Below are 21595 nucleotides of genomic sequence, written 5' to 3'. Positions count from 1 at the left end.
TCCCAGGGGCCGGATGTCCGGGCCAGCTGCCGGATGTCCGGGGTGCCGGATGTCCGGTGGACACGGGGCGGATGTCCATGCTTTGGATCGGGGACGAACACGCTGAACTCCACGGGAAAAATTGCAACTATGGGGCAATATTTGGACAAATTGGTGGATGGAAATCGCGGGAGAGATGGGGAAAAGCTAGATCAACTTGATGCAAAGCAGATCCGTGGATCAAATCCAACAAAACTTCATCACACCAACAAATCACAAAAAAAAATTGGGGCTATTTTTGGTGGGGATTTTCAGATTTAGGACGAAAACAACAAAATCAAGCTAGAAAACACGGGGTAGGGGCTCCAAAAACGTGATCAACATGGCTCATGATACCAAGATGATGTAGGGCGGAACCCTAGGGGCCCATCTTTCACGTTTGGAGTGGATCGTACGGGGAAACACGAAGAACGCACGGAAAACACAAAGGGGAAAACACGGGGAGAGACGAGAGAATCACTAAACCGACAAGTAATCGATCACACAAGGGCTAGATCACCAAAAACATAAGGTAGCACAAGATTCAAAACCAACAAAGGAAAGATACAAAGGTAGCCATTCTTCTCCTTGAGGAGGTCTTGATGGTCTTCCTTTGAAGGGGTCTTGAATCCGCTTGGGGGATCTTCTCCGAAGAGGTCTTGAGTTCCGAGGAGAAGTAACCAAGTGGATTAGCAAGGCTCTCACACAAAATATGAGCTAAACCAATGCTAACCCTAAAACATACGGGATGAGGGAGTATATATAGTCAAAGGGCGAAGGGGTACATGGGTCACGGCCCAAAGGAGCTGCGTGCAGGCAGAGGGCGCCGGATGTCCGGGCGACGGCGCGGATGTCCGGGCGCTCACGAGGTGCCGGATGTCCGGGCTGGAGGGGCCGGATGTCCGGGCCAGGGGAGTTGACTCTTCTGTTCACTGGATGGGTGACGCCAGATGTCCGCTCGGAGGGGCTGGATGTCCACGGCTTCGGGAGGCGCCGGATGTCCGGGGCGATCGCCGGATGTCCGGGCTGACGGGGCAAGCTTCTGTTCTCCCTGGACACCGGTGCCGAATGTCTGGGATTTCGGCCGGATTTCCGATGGGGCCCGGATGTCCGGGTGGACGCCGGATGTCCGGTTCCTGTAGCTTCTTCTGCAGATGCCTGGCCTTGTGGATCTCTGGGGGCCAGATGTCCGTGGTCCTGGCCGGATGTCCGGTGCCTGGAGGCTGTTCTTGCCTTCTTCCATTGGTTCTCTTCTTCCATGAACTTGGGGTCTTGACCATCTTCATGTGCATACTCGGGAGGGTCCTCTTGGTACCTAATCATGCACAACATTCTAGATTGAGGTAGTAGCCATGGCTCGAGAGGATCATATCAGATATCATTATGGAGAGAAGTCACCTCAGTCTTGAGAGCTCTAGCTCGTGCTCTAATCATGGGTCCTCTTGGTGCTTGGTGACACGATGGAAGGTCCATGGGGATGACCGAAGGATGCTCCGCATCAAGCCCTCTAAAGGGAACCGGGACGGACCCACCAAAGTTGGACCCAATCCTAGACAGACCCCGCCAGATCCATGACATGTCTGACAACCCCGCTAACCAATCCAATTGTAACTGTTGGGTAATCAAACAGGTTGGGAAAATCATAGCCGAGGACGGAGGCAGAAGCCCCTGCGGCGAGGACGACTAAGAACCTCGCAGGCTGAACAATGGGGGCCAGAAAAAGTTCCCTCCCAAGATAAAGACGGTGAATATGATCTACGCCACCCACATACCCAAGAAGGAGTGGAAGCGCACACTTCGGCATCTAGCCCCAAAATTTAACCTATGGTCGGCATGCCTGATCACCTTCGACCATAGGGAGCACCCAACTAGTATCCGTCACAGAGGGTCGGCCGCCCTAGTCCTCGATCCCATTATAGATGGATACCACCTCACCAGAGTCCTTATGGATGGAGGCAGCAGCCTCAATCTGACGTATGTAGATACGATGAGAAAAATGGGTATTGACCCATCAAGGATCAAACCCAGTAACACTACCTTCAAAGGGGTAATCCCTGGTGTGGAGGCCCGCTGCTTGGGCACCCTTACCTTGGAAGAGGTGTTTGTTTCACCAGAAAACTTCCTCAGCGAGGACCTGATCTTCTAAATCGTCCCTTTCCGCAGCGGTTATCACGCACTTTGGGGCCGGACAATGTTCGCTTGTTTCAACGCCATCCCCCATTATGCATACTTAAAGCTAAAGATGCCCAGACCTAAGGGCGTCATTATAGTCAATGTGATGAGGACATCAATACAATTGTTACACCCACAGCCCCTGCTGCTATACATACTGGACCAATTAATAGAGCTCATGCACGCCAACTAAATTACCAGGTACTTTCGTTTCTTGGTAATGATTCTAATGTTCATGAGAATATGATGCTGCCTAAATTGGATACATTTGTTTTGCTTACAAATGAAGGGCCTAGCTTGGAGAAGGATGAACATTGGAGCAAGAACAAGCATGGAGATGATGGCATGCGCAAGGGGAACAAGAACGGAGTTACAAGTGATGATTTCAGGACTTTGAAGCCACCATAATGGGTGCATGAAGCCTTGGACGAAATATACAAGATGCCACTTCATAAATTTCGTTCCGAGGCTATTTTAGGTGCTGCGTCACCTTATTATTGGGCCAGGCCCATGTAATTTCGAAATACATAAGTATAGGCTATTTTTAGAGTCCGTATGTGTGGGGAAACAAGAGATAGGGTTGATTTCGGACCCCTCCACCAAGGGCCACGAAATTCCCACCTCTTCCTCCATATATACAGCCCTTAGGGCATCGTTTAGACTTTGGGTTTTGTTTAGATTAAAAGTTCGCCATAGCTGCAACTTCGCGTACTTCGTTTGTGTTCAACGACCAGACAAAGGCGTCACAGAACCCCACCTTGATCAATAAAGCTTTCATCTTATATTCGCAATATCCAGATTGCAATCTCAGTTTCTTGCTTGTTCTTCGTTTGCTCGCAGGAAACAGACCCTCGTGGTCAGGTTGATCGTGCTCCGGTGTGGTCAATAACCTCTCGGAGTTGGTTTAGCGATTGCTAAGGCGCGACGTCCTCGCACGTTCGTAGTCGGATCGTCAAAGTCGACTGCCACCAAAGCGATATCCATCATCTCATCGAAAGACGGGACACCTTTGCCTCTATCACAATGGCAATATGAAACGCTCACTCCGGACTAAAGATCATAGAATGGCCTTAGCGGCCAAGGTGCAAACCAATATAGAGGGGCCCCATTATCAGCTCGCCGTCAAGGCACGCGAAGCAAGGAAATGGGCCCGAGCTCTATCTTCACTAGAGGAACACCTCTCCGCTCCACGTAAATAGCATTGTGCCCCCACAACACGCCCACCCCATTCACATATTATATGCCTCGTCAACACAGCTTTGCACTAAAAATACCAGGGGTAGATGTGGGGGCCAAATTCACATAAAAACCAAGTGCTCGGCTCAATCGAACTATGGTCACTCGCGTCTTCGGATGTCGAACATGTTCCATCATGGACCGACCTGGTTTTAAGCCAGAATAGCTCGGCGACCTCTCACGACTCCTAGCCAAGAGCCCGTCGGACCGACTCTCAAACCCTCCATGGAGCTCCTTTTACCATAGAAGCAAAGGGGCAGACGTGCAGCAGGGCACAGTAGGGATATCAACCCACGCTTCAAGGACTTGTGTAAACCTTTCCTCTTAAAACTTTTTCTTTTTCTTATAAAGTGCCTGTAAAAGATGCCTTCGCAGTTCGAATTGTACGGATAGACATAATGAGCTTTTATAAAGACCACTCTTCAAGGTCCTCATGCCATTTTTAACCTTTCTCGCGCTCTTCGACGCCATTATAAACCAGTTCGGCACAATCTTTTCCTTGAAGAAATAATCGGGTAATAGACCGAGGGCTCGAACATAATACTCGCCCTATGCCTGAAGTCCGGCACTACTCTTTCTCTATGTGTTCGATGTCTCAATTATTGCAATATATGCACCAGTTCTGAATTATGTCTTGGGTCAATAGTTGGGTTGCCCGGCTCTTGTGTTTACCCCCTTTCGTTCCACACATTCGGCTAAGACGGTAATGGAGAACCACTGCGATTGTACCTTCGGCTAGCCTGGCTAAGTACCTCAGTGGAGAAAACCAAAAATTGACTGTCATAATAAGCGAGAAAGGGTCGACGGTCCGATGACCAGTGTTAAACTAAAAATCATTGGCGATTATACCATGTAATACAAAGGGTTTGTATCCTCGACGAAGCCAAGTGGTACAGCTACATACCTCGGATCTCCTGAATATCACACTCGGGGGTCAAGCTCCTATGGCTACATGAAAGCAATAAAGCCGCATAGTTCGATTGCCTTGTTTCCTCTGGCACTACCGCCTTCGGGCAGTGAGATGTTGGCTAAGGGTCACAGTGCGGAGGACGAAACACCCCTTGTAGCATCTATGTGGGGGCTAAAGCACACGACTGGAAACTTTCAAGATATAGCTGCTCGGTATCGGCTCGGAGGGCCACAACCGTACATAGAGGTCCTTCGTGGCTGGCTCCGTTATCCGGTGCAGCTCCATTAGGTGCTTCATTTGATTATTGAGGAGGGAAGGGTGTTCGAGGGCTTGGAACTGCGCCCAGAACAGCCGCTGCTCGGCGTCACCCTCCCAAGCCACATAATGCTTCACTGCATCCGCCGCACCCCGGGAGCTCCGCAAATGCGCCAGTGGAATGCCAGAATCGTGTGAGCAACATGAATCTGTGGCCACCAAAGACACTCCACAGTAACTATTGCTTACCATCTGCAATTTGTTTCACTTGTCGGAGCTCCTCCTGGGCACCGCGTGTCTCTGTCCTCGCTTCATGAAGCTCTTGCTGGAACTTTGATAGCTTGATGGCATGATCCTTATTCTTCCACTCAAGGTCTTCACATTTTGTGACAACGTCCTTGAGTTCCTGCTGCACCTCGGCCACTCTGGCTTCGTGCTTCTCACTTCCGGTTTTTGCCGACTTGAGCTCGGCAGCCGCTTGCTCAACCATCGATTTCTGTTCGGCCGCCGCCTCCTTGGCCTTCTTCAGTTGCCCTGAGGCCTTTGACCTCCGTGGCGGAAGCTGCAAAACATAATTCAGCACCTTTCTCTTAGAGCTTATCCCGAATATGGTGCTAAAAATGAAGAATCTCGACCGGGCTAACCTTGCGCCTTGCAAACTACTTGTTGACGAGATTGAGCTCTTCATCAGAGCTTCTGAGCTTCCGATTCATCTCATCCAGCGTTGTGTCATTAGCAGTCGCCACAAAAGATGAGGCCTGCAATAACAAAACGAAAGCTCACATAGACCAGACTCCCAATTTAATGATTTTTCGATCCTCTGCCAGGCTTTTTCAAACCTGACAAAGTCTTGAGGGCTGCTATATATAAGGGGCGTATAACTTGTTCAAAAATTCACTTTGTGAAAAGAACATTACATGGCTTACCTCGAAGCCCACTAGGAGGTCGTTGAAGGTTTCCTTCAGCCCGCTATCAATGGAGCAAATACACTGTAAAACGATGCCCATTAGGGCGCGGTGTTCCACAGTGATGGAGGAGTTGTTCAGTACCTCCTCCATCGCGTCAGGCCATCCTGCCGCACCCTGATTATTAGGGCTCGGCGCTGGCGGTGAGACCCCTCCTCCCCCCTTGGTGGAGGGTGGAATGGGCGCCTCCGAGTACCGAGGGGGCTCCAGAATCGCCTTGGGAGGGCTCGGGCTGTCCGGACTCTTCCTCCATGTTCACCCGAAGAGACTGCCCCTCCTAGTCTTTAGTGACTGAGGTGTTAGCCTCGGCCATAACATCGTCGCCGCCCTCTCCCGTGTTTCGGATGGGAGGGGTCTGGCAGGACTGCGTCTCCCCAGTATCTTTGATAATTGGAGGAGGCGGGGAGTGCGACACCATGCCTGATGTAGGGTAGAACCCTAGATGCCCGATCTTTCACGATTGGAGGGGATCATATGAAGAACATGAGGGGAAAATGAGGGGAAACACAAGAGAAATTACTCAACCAACAAGATCCGGTTACACATATGCTAGATCCTCGAAACACAAAGAGATAGACGATCCGAATCCAACAAGGGACGATACAAGTGGTGGTAGTTCTTCTCCAAGAGGAGGTCTTGAATGGTCTTCCCGTAAAGGGGTCTTGAATCCGCTAGGGGGACCTTCTCCGAAGAGGTCGTGAGCTCCAAGGAGAAGTAACCAAGTGGATGAGCAAAGCTCTATCTCAAATATGAGCTATCACAATGCTAACCCTAGAAAGAGGGTGGAGGAAGAGTATATATAGTCTAGGTGGTGAAGGGATACATGGGCTCGGCCCTTTACACTATGCATAGACAGGGTGTGTCGGTGTACAAAAAGTAGGGGCTCTCTTTTGTACCCCTTTACTTGTGCACGGGCAGTCAGAGCTGCGCCCGTGGCCACACTTAGCAGGGCAGAGGAAGGAAGCAAAAGTACAAGACTACCGAAGCGGCGCTCAAACCAGGGGCGCAAAAGGTAAAGCAACAAGATGGGCTTCCCTTGGCAAGACCCTTGCCGGGGCGGCCTATGCAGCCCCGACAAGAGCCTTGCCGGGGCAACTTACCCAATGCCTGCAAGGCCACCACACTTGAGCCTGAGAGTTCCGACACCATCGACAACATTGGAACGAAGGCTCGGGAGGCGCCTCCATGGTGGCATGCAGATCTTCGTGAAGATCATGAACACGCAAGATCAGATGAGGACCAGAAGACGACGATCCTCGGCAAGATCCTTGCCGAGGAAATCCACGAGACCTCCGGCAAGATCCTTGCCGGGGACGACCGCGATGTCATGGCATGACCCTTGCCGAGACCCCGAGAAGACCCTTGCCGAGGACGTCAGCGGGGCCACGGCCAGGCCCACAGCTGCCAAGACTCCACCGCCGTTCCCATGCAGCTGCCAGCTCAGCTAGCTAGGCGAGCACCTGCGTGGCGAGGTGCGGCCTCTAGACCGACTCAGCAAGCACCTGCGTGGTGGCATGCATATCTTCGTGAAGACCATGCCACCACACCAGCTCAGTAGCCTGCCGGCTTACATGGCGCTGCACGCCTTGTTGGCCTGGACGCATGTCGAAGCAAGGCGAAGCAGCGACGGATGGGACGGGCTTCATTGCCGTCCCCGATAAAGCAAGAGGACACCTAAGTAGCACATTTAATGTGTTTTGTCATGTGATGTCAGGCGATAAGCTTGTACATTGTACGCACTTTCCACCTCCTGTGTGCCACTGTGGCATCCCCTTTGAACTATAAAAGGAGGCCCGAGGCATACTGGAGAGGGATTGGGATCTTTTGGACTACGCACACGCCGTAGCTAGTTCAAGAACTCAAGAACACTCGAATATACACCAAAGCAGGACTAGGGTATTACGCATCCTCGCGGCCCGAACCTAGGTAAATGATCTTCATGCTGACTCCTAGACCCGCTCTTTCCACAACCTCGCGCCCGCCGTTCGTAGTAGGGATTCCAATGATCCCATAGGTGTCATTTTCCACTGAGGGTGCGAGTTGTGAAAATCTGGTTTTGGAGCCGACGCGTCGACTCTTTCATGAAGATGGCCCGAAGGGAGAGGGCGACGTCGATCAGCCGCCCTGGTGCCGTCTGTAGCCTCGACAGCCACCCGTGTGGCCACGAAAAGCTAAGTCATGCAAAATTTTGGTTAATTTCGTTTATCTACGTTATTCCCCTCGAAAGATCTTACCCTTGGTATGGGAAACCTGCACGCGATGAGACCCTCCACTGTTGGCAACACCCTTGTTTTGTTTCGAGTCCGCTCAACAGTTCGAGCGGCCGCGTTGAGGGCGGCAGGGTGGCCTATCTGCTTTAGGCAACGCCCTTGTTCTGTTTCGAGTCCTCTCAACAGTTCAAGCGGCCGCGCTGAGAGCGGTAAGGTGGTTTGCCTGGCAGCAAGCACACCCAGCCGCCCGCCAAGGATCCGTCCTTCAAAGCACCACGGCTTGGGTTTACACGCCGACAAGCTCCTCCAACTCAGTGTAGGGCGTACATACCAAGAAAGATCGAATAGGGGAATAGCATGCATCACATTAAAGTACTGTAGAGTTATATTACATCAAATAGTCGTTGCGGTTCTAACTTAAGATAAAATTGTCTTGGTCTTGAACTCGCAGCGGCAACGAGAAACGGTGTGCCTAGTCCTGGCGGTGGCCCTCCACCCTCTCGACTCTGTGGACACAATCGATGACGGGCTAGATGTGCTCCTTGAGCGCCGCGAGGTCCGTCCCCACCGGCAAGCTCTCTAGCGCGCCGACAAAGTTGACGGTGGGGTTCCAGAACGCCACCTTGGTGAGCACCTTGGTCAGGGCTCCCCGGCAGAGCCTCCGGGACTCGTTGGCCAGATAAGTTGCCTGGTTGGAGCGGAACTGCTCCAGGGCTCCAAGAACACCCTCGAAGAACAGGGTCACATCGGCATAGGGACTCACGTTTGGCTCCGGGGCGTACCTCACACTTGGCATCCCATGGTAGCCAGCTTCGTGGTGATCCTGCCGGCGACGTCGGCAAGGCGGCTGATCCAATGGTTTATGCCCTCCGCGTAATCCTTGTGCTCGGCGGCATCATCCCTTCGCAGTTGCCTATCTTCTTCCAAGTCCTTGGCCAAGGACTCTTCCCGGGCCCTCACCCCCGAAAGAATCCCCTCAAGGCCCTCCAGCTTCAGCTTCATGTCGTTGACGGAGTCATTGGCTTGGAGGACTAGCTCGGCCTTGCCAAGGACTGCGGCCTGCGCCTCCGCCAAGGCACTGCTGATCGTGTCCTTCTCCTTAGTCAGCTCCAGGGCCTTGTTCTTCAGGATGTCCCGCTCCACCTCCAGCTCCTTTGCCTTGTCGCCATGGACCAGGGCTTGAGCATCGAGTGCCTCCATGTGCCTCTGCTCCAGCCCCTGGGTCCGCTGCGCGACGAGTCTCTCGACCTCCTCATCCTTGCCGCGAAGTGTGGCGGTGAGCGCCTCCTCACGAGCGGCGAGGTCCTCCTCCTGGGAGTTCAGCTCAACCTGGTGCTGGTGCCGGGCGGCCTTGTCCTTGGCGGCCTGTTCCCCCGCTGCCTCCTGGGCCTTCTAGACATCGGCCTGCTTCAAGATGAGCTCTTGCTTGCACTCAGCCAGCAGATCTTGGGCAGCCTTCAGCTCTTTGTGGGCCTGGCGGAACCAGGCCTGCGTCTCGGTGATGTGTTCCTCAAGGTCCGCCTCCGCCTGGTCCACCACCGCCACCCTGGACTTCACCTTGTCCAGACAGGCACGGTGGAGCGCCTGGAGCTTCTGGAAGTCGGCGCTAATAGCCCGAAGAAGCCGCTCCTCTTGAGAAACGCCACCACTGGCGCTCAGTTCATCAACAACCTGGAGCCCGACGGAGGCGAGCGCCTCGTCGTCAAACACCTCCCCCTCGGCCGGCGCCCTGGTGCCCGCCGAACCTGGAAGATGGAAGAACAGGTCGTCGCCCACCTTCAAGTATCTGCCCGAGCTAGAGGCGGCGGAGGAGGAGGGTTGATCATCGACCACCCCTTCCTCGACAGCAGCCTTGCCGGCCTCCCCGTCAGGCTTCTTGTCGGCCTCGTCAGCGGCGCCCTTGCCGGCCTCCTCGGCAGCAGCCTTGCCTGTCCCTCCGGCAGGACCCTTGCCGACCTCCTCGGTGGCGGTCTTGGCAGCCTCCTCGGTGGCGTTCCTGTGGGCCTCAGCCTCGGCGTCCCAGGCAACCTCCTCAATGACGGTATCGACGTTTTCCTGCTCCGCCGAGGAAGAGTCTAGGTGCCAAGGAGAAGAGTAAGACAGAGCCAAGATCAAGGTTCAAGAAAAAGAAAGAACATGGACGGGGAACGAGCGACTTACCCACACCGGGCTAGGAAGAAGTGGCGCCCTCCCCGCCAGCCTTTGTTGCCGGGGCAGAATCCCCGGCACCCAAGTTCACCTCCTCCTCCTCCTGCATGTGCATGGGCTCAGTGGTGGATGCCCTTGCTGGGGACGCCCCTCGGGGCGGCGTAGTCGAGGGGGGCGGCATGTTGGGAGTGGCCCTCAGTGGCTCCTCCTGCTGCAGTTCTTCTCCTACAAACCCGGCAAGGTCAGCATCAACACCTCGTACCCCGGTGTTCATCGATGAATGAGTGAGAGATGGGCTTAAGCTGGGGGCTAAGGTGGGGGCTGCTGTCCAGGATGCTCTCCACCACCAACGGCATACGCGAAGTACCCACCGGGGGCTCGCCGTCCGTTGAGACCCTAGCCCTTTTCACCGCCCTCTGGGCCAGCGTCTCCGCATCCCCGCAAAGACAACACCAAATCCAGTGAGGATGATGCAGGCGTAAGGACAGGGAGTGAAGGGGAGCGAAATAATTACTCGTCCTCCACTGGCTTCCTCTTCCTCTTCGGGCTAAAAGACCTAAGGTCAAAATCGGCCTCCAGGGTGCTGACCGAGGTAGAAGGAGAGAGAGATGGTGTCCGGGGCCGCTTGGACGAGGAAGAGACATTCACCATCTTTTTCACCACGGCAGCCTTCACCGTCTTTGTCATTGCCACGGCCTTCATCACCCTCTTCTAGCGCACGAGTTGCTCCTAGGCCGGTTGCCGCTGAGAGGTCTTGCCGGGCTGGACCGGCTCGCCAGAGCTAGCCCACTGCAGGATGCGTCTCCTCCCTGTTGGTGGAGGGTCATCCGCCTCGGTATCTTCCTCGGATCACTCGTCGTCCGTCTCCTCAACAAGGGGAGCCTCAGCACCAGCACCACTGGCCTCCCCGGCAGACTCCACCCATCAGGCGAGCTCCTTCTCCTGCATATCCAGCCTCGTCCTCCATGCCGCCAGCACTGCCGGCCTCCCTAGCGAGTGCTACCTCTGCCACTCTAGTGGCGATGTAGTCCAACTCCTCCTTGGTGGTGTCTTGGATGAGCTTCGGCTCGGCGTGGGCATAGCCCTCCGACAAGTTGTCGAAGAACTCCTGCACTTCGTGTGCCGGGGGCTCGGCCCAGGTCGGGTTGAGGCCGTGCACGTTGAAGTCCGGCATCATGGCAATGATGTCGTACCGGCGAGAGTTGGCTCAGTGGGACCTCTCCCGCCGGCAACCCAAACAGGGGCCCTTTGACGGCCTTGCCCGACTTTGCGGCCTTGCCCGACTTTGCGGCCTTGCCGACTCTCTCAACCTAGCCATCGTCGCCCACATTGAGCTGGAAGAGCCTCAGGCAGAAGTGTGTGTGCCCCATCACCGTGAAGTGGTGCTTCAGGCCAGGGCAAAGCCTCATGATGTCAGCCACGTTCCTAAAGTCCCAGGCCGGCCTCCCTTTGTTGTGCAGTGTGGCGATCCGGCAACGGAGGAAATCTGCCCCAATCATTTCAAGGGTGAGCCCGGCCGTGGTGAGGCGGAGGATCGTGGTAGTGGCGACCGAGAGCTTCTTATCGTTGGCATCGAGGTCGCCCCAGTCCTTGCGACGGACCAGCGGGATCCGATGAACCCGACAGAACTCTTGCGGCTCCTCCTCCATGATCCAGAGCCACCGGCCCTGCCACTCCTCCCATCTCTCCTTCAGGGCGCCCTCCGGATAAGCGCCCTTCTCCTGGGTCCTCGGGATCCAAGTGCCGCAGCCGGAGATGGCACCCCCTGGCTGGATGCGAGGGTAAAAATAATGGCGGAAAAGCGCCGTGCTAGGGAGCACTCCGGTGAAGCCCTCACAAAGATGGGCAAAGAGAGCCATGCACGCCACGGCATTCAACGTGAAATCAAGAAGGTGGAAGCCGAAGGTGCGCATGATATCATTGAAGAAATCAGAAAAAGGGGGGCGGAGCTCGCAGGAGAAGTAATCGACAAAAAAGGGATATAGATTGGGGCCGGCCTCGGTGAAATCGGCAGGGATGATGCGTGTGGCGGGATGCCCCGTCATCGCCACATTTGTTTTTCCAAGTGTTTGTTGTATTTGCTCATTTTGAAGGAATCACAAGACGGTGCAACATTGGAGAGTGCCCATTTCGAGTTACTAGATGATGAGTGCTTGGTGATCGACCACTTCGACACGGCACCGCCATCTCTTTCCTTGGTGATTTGGTTTTCAATCAGAGGTCGGATCTTTTCCAAGGGGGAGGGGATAACGCAGAGCATCCTACGGCCATCACCATGTCAAGAGTCCATTTGGCAAGTGACACGTGCGACCTCTACTTCTCATACATAAAGGTGAATCTTCTCCTTTACACGTGTTCACTTGACCCCTTTGAGGATGGCATACTACTTGACACTCCACTTGTGTGTATGCATAGGTATTGATGAGGACATCAATACCATTGTTACACCCACAGCCCCTACTATTACATATACTGGACCAATTACTAGAGCTCGCGCATGCCAATTAAATTACCAGGTACTTTCATTTCTTGGTAATGATTCTAATGTTCATGAGAATATGATGCTGCTTAAATTGGATACATTTGTTTTGCTTACAAATAAAGGGCCTAGCTTGGAGAAGGATGAACATTGGAGTATGAACAAGCATGGAGATGATCTCATATTAGGTTAACTTTCGACCCACATAGACCCACATCCATATACTACCACCGCTCCGAGTCCATCTCATATTAGGTTAACTTTCGAGATCCATCTTTTTCCAGATTTGTGTTTTCCTTGTCTGAGCAGGTTTCAGATTCCAGCAATCTTTTGCCGTCCGTAGAAGAGGTTGGTTTCCAAAAAAAAGAGATAGGGTTGATTTCGGACCCCTCCACCAAGGGCCACGAAATTCCCCCTCTTCCTCCATATATACAGCCCTTAGGGCATCGTTTAGACTTTGGGTTTTGTTTAGATTAAAGTTCGCCATAGCTGCAACTTCGCGTAGTTCCTTTGTGTTCAATGACCAGACAAAGGCGTCATAGAACCCCACCTTGATCAATAAAGCTTTCATCTTATATTTGCAATATCCAGATTGCAATCTCAGTTTCTTGCTTGTTCTTCGTTTGCTCGCAGGAAACATACCCTCGTGGTCAGGTTGATCATGCTCCGGCGTGGTCAATAACCTCTCGGAGTTGGTTTAGCGATTGCTAAGGCGCGACGTCCTCGCACGTTTGTAGTCAGATCGTCAAAGTCGACTTCCACCAAAGCGATATCCATCATGTCGAAAGATGGGACACCTTTGCCTCTATCAAATAGGCTCAATCAAACAAGCATGCATCACAAGTAAGGTGTCAAAGTCTCCAAGATCAATAAGCATAGTATTGTTGCACTCAATACAAGTGGATATGAAAGAGGCAACTAATGGACACAAGAGACAATGATCAAGATATATCATGTGAGAGGCATGAGCATATATGTCATCAACCCAAGAAAGCAAGTAATGGTGGAACATGGGTGATGCAACATAGCAAGCAATCATAGCAATCAAGTCAAGCAAGCTAGTAGTGTGAAGATGCAACATACTAGAAGGAATCAAAGCAAGCATGTCATGTGTGCAAATAGTGGGCATGAATAATTCACATGTCATAGCACAAGCATGAAAGCAGGATATGAGTAGAATAGCATGAATGTATTGGCGGGAGACCATATGTAAATAGCAATGGCACATCATGACTCTCCCAACACAACAAGCATCAATAGCATGGGGCACATGATAAACATGGCAATAGCAACAACGATCTCCACCAAGCATGCAAATACACATAGGAGTATCATAATGGTGAAGCATGGGTATATGCAAGCAAGGGTCACAATTGCATGGTAAAGGCATAGAAGCAAGCATAACATGCAAAGTGAACACAATAGTATGGGCATAAGGTGACAAGTGGTAAATAGCCCATAGCCATGTGAGAGCCAAGTAGAAGAGATGCGCATAGTCCTTGCGCAAAGGGAACGGTGGTAAGGATAGTCCACGGGATCCCAAAGCATCATTGCTCTCAAGAGCTCGTTTCGTCAACTCTTGGGATTGAGAGGTTGACGAGTATATGTGAGTACCTACACAAAATAAATACAAAGGAAAAATTGTGTGTGCATGGTATATGTACACATCATCCATCATGATGCGCACATGCATGTCTCGGTTAGCACAAAATAGCCAATGCTCAAATAAATGAGATGCGTGATATAGAAACATGTCATCCATCATGAGAGGTTTGTTATTATGTATCGCATAATGGAGACTCAAATTGTGCAATGCATCATGAGAAATATCTAGAGCATTGTTATTCATGGAATGCTTAAGGTGCACGCAATCGTGGGAATCATGCAAAGTATGGAATGCATCACGATCTCCAAATATGTATGAGGAAACTATGGGGGTCTCCTCATGAGCATGAGTAGAAACATCACGTGGAGAATATTGACAACATCCAAAAGAATGCATATTTGGTTCAATGTGATCATGGCATGGCATAGTAGATGAATTGCGCAAATCATGTAAAGGAAGCATGGCAATATCATCATAAGAGAAGCAAAAGCCAATGACCATCATCTCGTCATCTATGGCATAAGTGCAAATAGGATTTATTTTAATGGGGCATGCATAGTTACTATGTTGAGATTGAAATGAGGCAATATAGGAGATCTCACTCATAGCATATGACAAGTTCAATGGATTGTCAAACATGAAGTGACCAAAAGAATGAAGAAGTCTCACTAGCATGAAGCATGGTAATAGGTGGGTCCACATCATGGGAGCAATCTTTGTCAAGAGAGTCCACTAGCGGGACAAGAGAAGCACCATCACCTATGTTACCTTTGGAGCGTCGCTCATGTGTTGTAGGTGAGGTGTTGAAGATCGTCTCGTTGTTATCTTTATCTTGATGGAACCATGTGAGGGGTGCATCATCGTCCACCATGGCCATCGGTTTTCCCATTGGAGGGATGGACTCGTCGAGGGTAGGCATGTTGTCATGTAGGAGACCTAGCACCAAAGAAGAAAACACACTCGGAGTAGAGGTTAAGTCGTTAGAAATCATAGTGGCCTCACATGCCGTGTCAACTACCTCACTTTCTAAGTGTTTTGGCTCACTCACTCCCTCAAGCATGCACTCACTCATATGGTTGGTGGTGTCACTCAAATGGCGCTCAACCTCACATAGGATGTGTGGCATGCTCTCATGTGTGGGGCTAGTGGTGGTCACACTCATCCTCTCATAGGAAATGCTCTCAGTGTCACGTATGGTCGAGTCACTCATGTCACTCATGTGGTGGTGGCTCTCCTCACATGACAAATGGGGCATCTCAACATATGTGGGTGTCGGAGAAATGTAGGTGCAAATGTCTCCATGCTTAACTCCTATCGCCGTGGTCGAAGGGGATGGCCCTTGCTCGACCTTCTTGTCACCGTCTTGGTGTGGGAGGCCCATATGATGTGGCACCTCATAGCTTGTCTCCATGACCGAAGGGAGTTTCCCATGCTTGGTCATCTTCCTTGGGGGGCTTCCGAAGATGGAAGTGTCGCCCTCGCTCGTAGGTAGTCGCCTTGGACTTGATGAACTCGATGTAGGCGTACACGTGGGAAGTAGGTGAAGATGCCGTACATCCAAAGGCGAAGATGCCTTGATAGCACTTGGCAAATATGCCAAAGTGGTTGTTGTAGCCGTAGCGCCGTCTTGGTGGTGGTTGTCTCGCGGTCTTCTTTTGTGGTCATGAAGCGTCGACTTGGCGTGAAGTAGGGCTTGTTGGGACTTGTGCATTTGCGCTTGTGGAGCATCTTCAGGATGATGATGTCGTTCGTCGTCGTCGTGCACATGATGCTTGGAGGTGACTTGCCCTTCATGACAATGTTGATCACGAACGTGATGGTGGTCGCCATGTAGAAGTGGATGAGGACGATTTGCACTTACATCGCTTTCGCGCTCCGAGGACTTGTGTCTTGAATGTCGCCGCCTTGAAGATGACGAAGGGGAAGAACACTTGATCAAGGCTCTAATCTCCTCCAGCCTTGCATCTTGCTCCTCTTTATGTGTAGAAAGCTTCTTGTCGATGTAGTCCCTTTTCCTTGCTTGGGAGTGACGAATGTCGATGGAGATGTTCTCGATGTGATCTCGCAATCTTGATTGTGCGCCTTGTATTTGTCGTTGTAGATCGAAGATGGACGCTTTGTTGATGTAGTTGTTCACGCCGTCGTTGTTGTCGTAGACCGGAGAGGGAATGCCTTGCCTATCCATCACAAGACTCGAGCAAATATGAGTGGGAGAAAGAGAAGAACTTATACCAATGTACCTTGACCGATGTTGATAATGAATCAAGTTCACTCAAATGCGGACAATGAAATAGCACTATTGGTACCAATCCTTGTCAGTTCTCACACCTACACAAGTAAAGCTTATGGTGGAGCTCGGCGAGGATAGTGGCACAAAAATTTAATGCAAAATATTAGCAGGAGTCAATAATGTTGAAAGAGATTCAAAAATTCGCAAGTGAAACAAATGGACCAATAGCAATATGGATGGCACACGGAAACGCACACACGGATAGATAAATGGGGTTGTGCAACCAAGAAGTGAGCACAAAATGTGGAATCCACGGAAAACGCTCGTGTTGCACAACTCAAGAGAGACGCTAGCATGATTGCTCTATTGGCGGATACGACACTTGTGCACAACCTATAAGATGCAAAATGGATAAACTTTCTATGCCAAGTATGCTATGTATGTATGGTTCTCGGTGTTTCTCTCAAGATGATCCAAGATGATTGGATATGACAATATTATGTGCAATGTGGTATGATGCTATGGCACTTGCTTACAAGTTTCTTTGCTCTCTTTCTTTTGCTTAAAAGCTTTTTTTATTTCTCTTTTTTTGTATGACCACTTTGCACAATGCACAAACCAAGATAGCAATTGTGTATATGCGGGAACAAACTTGTGACACAAGATATGATAGCAATATATGCACCACGATGATATGGTATGTATGCTATGGGAAGTATGATCACTAATGTGCACAAGTAACATTGCCGGCAATACTCAAATGGCTAGTCTCGATAGGCAAGTGACGCAAAATGGGCTAGGGGTTAACAATGCAATGGCAATGGGAATATACAATGGAGGGATACCACGATACCAAGATGATATGGAGGTTACCGTCCTTGGCGATGATGAGTGGCGGTGTTCTTGATGTAGAAACCAAGATGACGGAGACTCGTCCCTAAGTAGCCGAAACACCTTAGAAAACCGAAAAACCGCGAACTCAAAATCTCACACGTCAAATGTCAAAATGGTGGTAGCGGAGAGCGGAGGTGGTGTGCACTTGGCAATGTGGAGGTGGGATGACGGGCTATACACGTGTCAAAGTTGAAGTTGCCGTCCCTAAGTAGCCTAAACACCTTAGGAGACACAAGCCACAACTCAAAAAAGCTCAAACAACAATTGGGTTAAGTTGGGTTGTCGGAAGTGTTTGGTGGGCAAGGTTATGTGGAATTGGTGGTGGTGGTTGATGAAGAAGCAACTGTCCCTAAGTAGCCAAAACACCTTAGGAGACTCGAATCACTACTCAAACAACCACTAATGCTATATGGAATAAAACGGGTTAGGTTGCGGAAGTCGGTGGTGGCTATGCGGATGATATTGTGGAGGGCCTAGGCAAACTTGCCAAATTTTGTAAAATTTGATGGAGGCAAATGGTGTTGGTGGTATTTTTGTGGAATGGGGGATGTCAATAGCTTCAAAACGAGCTAAAGAACATCAAAATCGGACTCCGGATGAATTAGTTATGGCTGAAACGGTGAAACGTGAAAAGCTGAAATGACACGGGGCGGACATCCGGGGATTTGGCCGGATGTCCGGGACCTGATGTCCAGAAACTTGCGCGAAAATGCGCTCCAGGAGCTGGATGTCCGGGCTAATGGGCGGATGTACGGGCTGGCCGGATGTCCGGTGGTCGGGCCGGATGTCCGGGCTCCAAATCCGAGAATGAACTCAAGGAACTCGATTTTGGGCGGAAATTGATGATTTCGGGGGCAAAATTGGATGTATTTCGTGGATGGAAGGTGGGGAAACTTGGGGAGATGCTAGATCCACTTGAAACCAAGCAAATCCATGGATCAAATTCAACAAAACATCATCAAACCAACAAATAACAAAAAAAAATTGGGGGCTATTTTTGGTGGGGATTTTCGGATTTAGGACAAAATCAACAAAATTAAGCTAGAAAAAAGGGCTAGGGGCTCCAAAAACGTGATCAATGTGGCTCATGATACCAAGATGATGTAGGACGGAACCCTAGGGGCCGTGATGGTGTTGGGGGAGAAATGGTGGAGTTGAGCACCGAAAAAGTTCAGGAACCCCCGGAAAAAAGGATGCGGAGGAAGCGAAAAACCACGGTCGACGTGGGTGGCGAGCAGAACGCACTCACCCGGTCAAGGCTGGGGACTCATCTCCCCCTCCAGCCTCGCCGCTCCCTTGGCGATTAGCCCCGACTCCGCCAGCTTCCAGATCCGCCTGCCAAATGGAAGACCGGATCCAATCGCCCTGGATCCAGCCCGACAGCAGCACCGCGCGCGATGACGACCCGCGTTGCTGCTTCTTACCCTTTGCCACCTCCTTCGTCTTCTTTGCGCGTTCCAGCGCCGCCGTCTTGTCCTTCACCATGGCGACGGGGTAGCGGCATCAGAGTGGAAGAGTAGGGCACGGCGGAGAAGCGGAGAGAGAAGAAGGACGAGAAGATGTGCACAGTACGGACACCTCGGTCCGGTCACCTTATAAGGGATTGTTTCCGAGTGACTGATGCGTGGGACCAGGCGATCCCGTCAAATCCCACAACAGTCGCACGCAGTGTACGTGGCGAAAAAGGCGGCACGGGAATCGAGGAATCATTGTTTATCCGCTCCGCCCACTTCAGCACTCCTCGTCCGACGCGCTTCCCTGAAATTCTGTATCCCGCGAAATCCGGGATACACTCCAGACAATCGCGCCCAAGATCCCGCGCTCCAACACAGCACTCGGCACATAAGATCACCAGTTCACTTGACAGTCCATTGAATGGATCAAGGTGACTGAGTCGACACCGAAATACCGACGCACGCGCTCAGACTTGCAGAAAGCACTCGCGAGGTCCCAAAGCTCGGAACAGGTTCAATTTCAGTCTAGTTTTTACTCGCACCTTAATCCATTCGGGGGATACTGATGAGGATACAGACCTAGGGTAGGGTCATAGGCCTGACCTACATGTCCTACCCAGGGTCACTACCCCAGAAGATAAAAAGACCAAGGATCCACTCGACAACCTAATCACTCGACCATCATCCCCCACCGTCACTCGACCATATGGGGGGTCACTCGACTATATCGATGACCAGGAGTCGAAAGAACACACAACGGCTGGGCATTCATTCCTTGGTCTTCATGAGCATTAAGAATATTTAAGACTACCGTTACCAGTAACGCCCTTACTTTATGTACATTAAGCCCCTTGTAATGGAGGATGGCTGGGATCCTGGCGCACTCTATATAAGCCACCCCCCTCCTCTAGGACAAGGGTTGGCACCCCCTGTAATACCACACGCATAATCCAATCGACAGCCTCCAGGCACCGAGACGTAGGGCTGTTACTTCCTCCGAGAAGGGCCTGAACTTGTAAAACTCGTGTGTACATCTTCGCCATAGCTGAGATCTTGCCTCTCCATACCTACCCCCATTTCTACTGTCAGACTTAGAACCACGACAGTCCCAAAGTAGCCGAAACACCTTAGGAGACACAAGCCACAACTCAAACAAACTCAAACAACTATTGGGTTAAGTTGGGGGTGGTGGAAGTGTATGGTGGGCATGCCTATGCGGAAGTGGTGGTGGTGGTTGATGAAGAAGCAACCGTCCCTAAGTAGCCGAAACACCTTAGGAGACTCGAATCACTACTCAAGCAACCACTAATACTATGGGGAACAAAATGGGTTAGGTTGCGGAAGTCGGTGGTGGCTATGCGGATGATATGGTGGAGAGCCTAGGCAAAGATGCCAAAATTCACAAAATTTTATGGAGTCAAATGATGTTGGTGGTATTTTTGTGGGATGGGGGATGTCAATAGCTTCAAAACAATCTAAAGAACGTCAAAATCGGAGTTTGGATGAATCAGTTATGGCCGAAACAAGAATCAGCCGAAGTCAATATCTATAGGTTACGGACATCCGTAAATGGACGAATGTCCGGTCGCCGGACGTCCGGTCGGGTCGGAAATCCGTAAATTCGGTTTGAGTTAGGGGTTCCGGTCGTCCAGGAAAAAGGTCGGACGTCCGGTCGTTCCTAGGGCTCCGGACGTTCGTAAAACGCCGGTCGTCCGGTGGGTCGGGTCAACGCGAGATCCGAGATCCGGGGCGCGATTTTGAGCGGAAAATGGAGATTTTGGGGTCAAAATTGATGAGATTTCATGGAGGAAAGATGTGTAAACATGGGAAGATGCTAGATCCAGTCGAAACCAAGCAAATCCATGGATCAAAATCAACAAAGCTTCCTCAAACCAACAAATCACAAAAAAAATTGGGGGCTATTTATTGTGGGGATTTTCGGATTTGGGACGAAATCAACAAAATCAAGCTAGAAAAAGAGGGGTAGGGGCTCCAAAAACGTGATCAACGTGGCTCATGATACCAAGATGATGTAGGGAGGAACCCTAGGGGCTGATCTTTCACTTTTGGAGAGGATCCTACGGGGAACACAAAGAACGCGCGGAAGAACACGAGGGAAATCACGGGGGAAAATGAGACAAACACTCAACCAACACGAATATGATCACACATGTGCTAGATCCAAGGAACACAAAGAGATTCGCGATCCAAATCCAACAAAGGACGATACAAGTGGCGGTAGCTCATCTCCGAGAGGAGGTCTTGAATCCACGAGGGATCTTCTCGTAAAGGAGTCTTGAATCTATGGTGGATCTTCTCCGAAGAGGCCGCGGTCTCTCACGAGGAGGAGATCCGTATGGATGAGCAAAGCTCTATCTCAAATGAGCAAATCCTTTGCTAACCTTAACTAGGTGGAGGTGGAGGAGTATATATAGTCTAGGTCCACGAAGGGGTAAGTGGGAGAGGGGTACATGGGCCTCGGGCCCGATACACTGTGCACAGACAGGCGTCAGACGTCTGGTGGGTTCTGGTCGTCCGGTGGCTCGTGTCCGTCCGGACGTCCGGTAGTCTCCGGACTTCCGCTAATTTGGCTCGGGTGTGATGGTGTCGGTCGTCCGATGGTGCACGGTCGTCCGGGGCTTGGGGGTGTCGGACGTCCGGTACTTGCCGGTCGTCCGGCCACTATAGCTTCCATCGGCTGGCCCTTCTGGCTGGCTGACTGCCCAGGCGTCGGACGTCCGGTGTTGTCCGGTGGCTGAAGAATTCGAGCAGCTTCTTCTCTTGGTCCTTGTACTTGGCGTCCTCGCTAGCTCGTCTGTTGGAGTGGTGGCTCCGTGGCTTTCCTCTAAGTACCTGATCATGCGTAAGACACACGTTGGAGGTAGTAGCCATGTCTCACATGTAGAAAGTGAAGGTTCGGAGAGGAGCGAGTTCACCTTGTGTCGAATGGCGTATGTTCAAGGTCTCAGCATATGTCCTATTGAGGTTTGGAGAATAGTCGGAGTGTACATGGGGATG

Source organism: Triticum aestivum, chromosome 6B (assembly GCF_018294505.1).
Source record: "Triticum aestivum cultivar Chinese Spring chromosome 6B, IWGSC CS RefSeq v2.1, whole genome shotgun sequence".
Classification (NCBI taxonomy): domain Eukaryota; kingdom Viridiplantae; phylum Streptophyta; class Magnoliopsida; order Poales; family Poaceae; genus Triticum; species Triticum aestivum.
The sequence above is the reverse complement of the archived record's forward strand: the minus strand, read 5'-3'. Positions refer to the sequence as shown.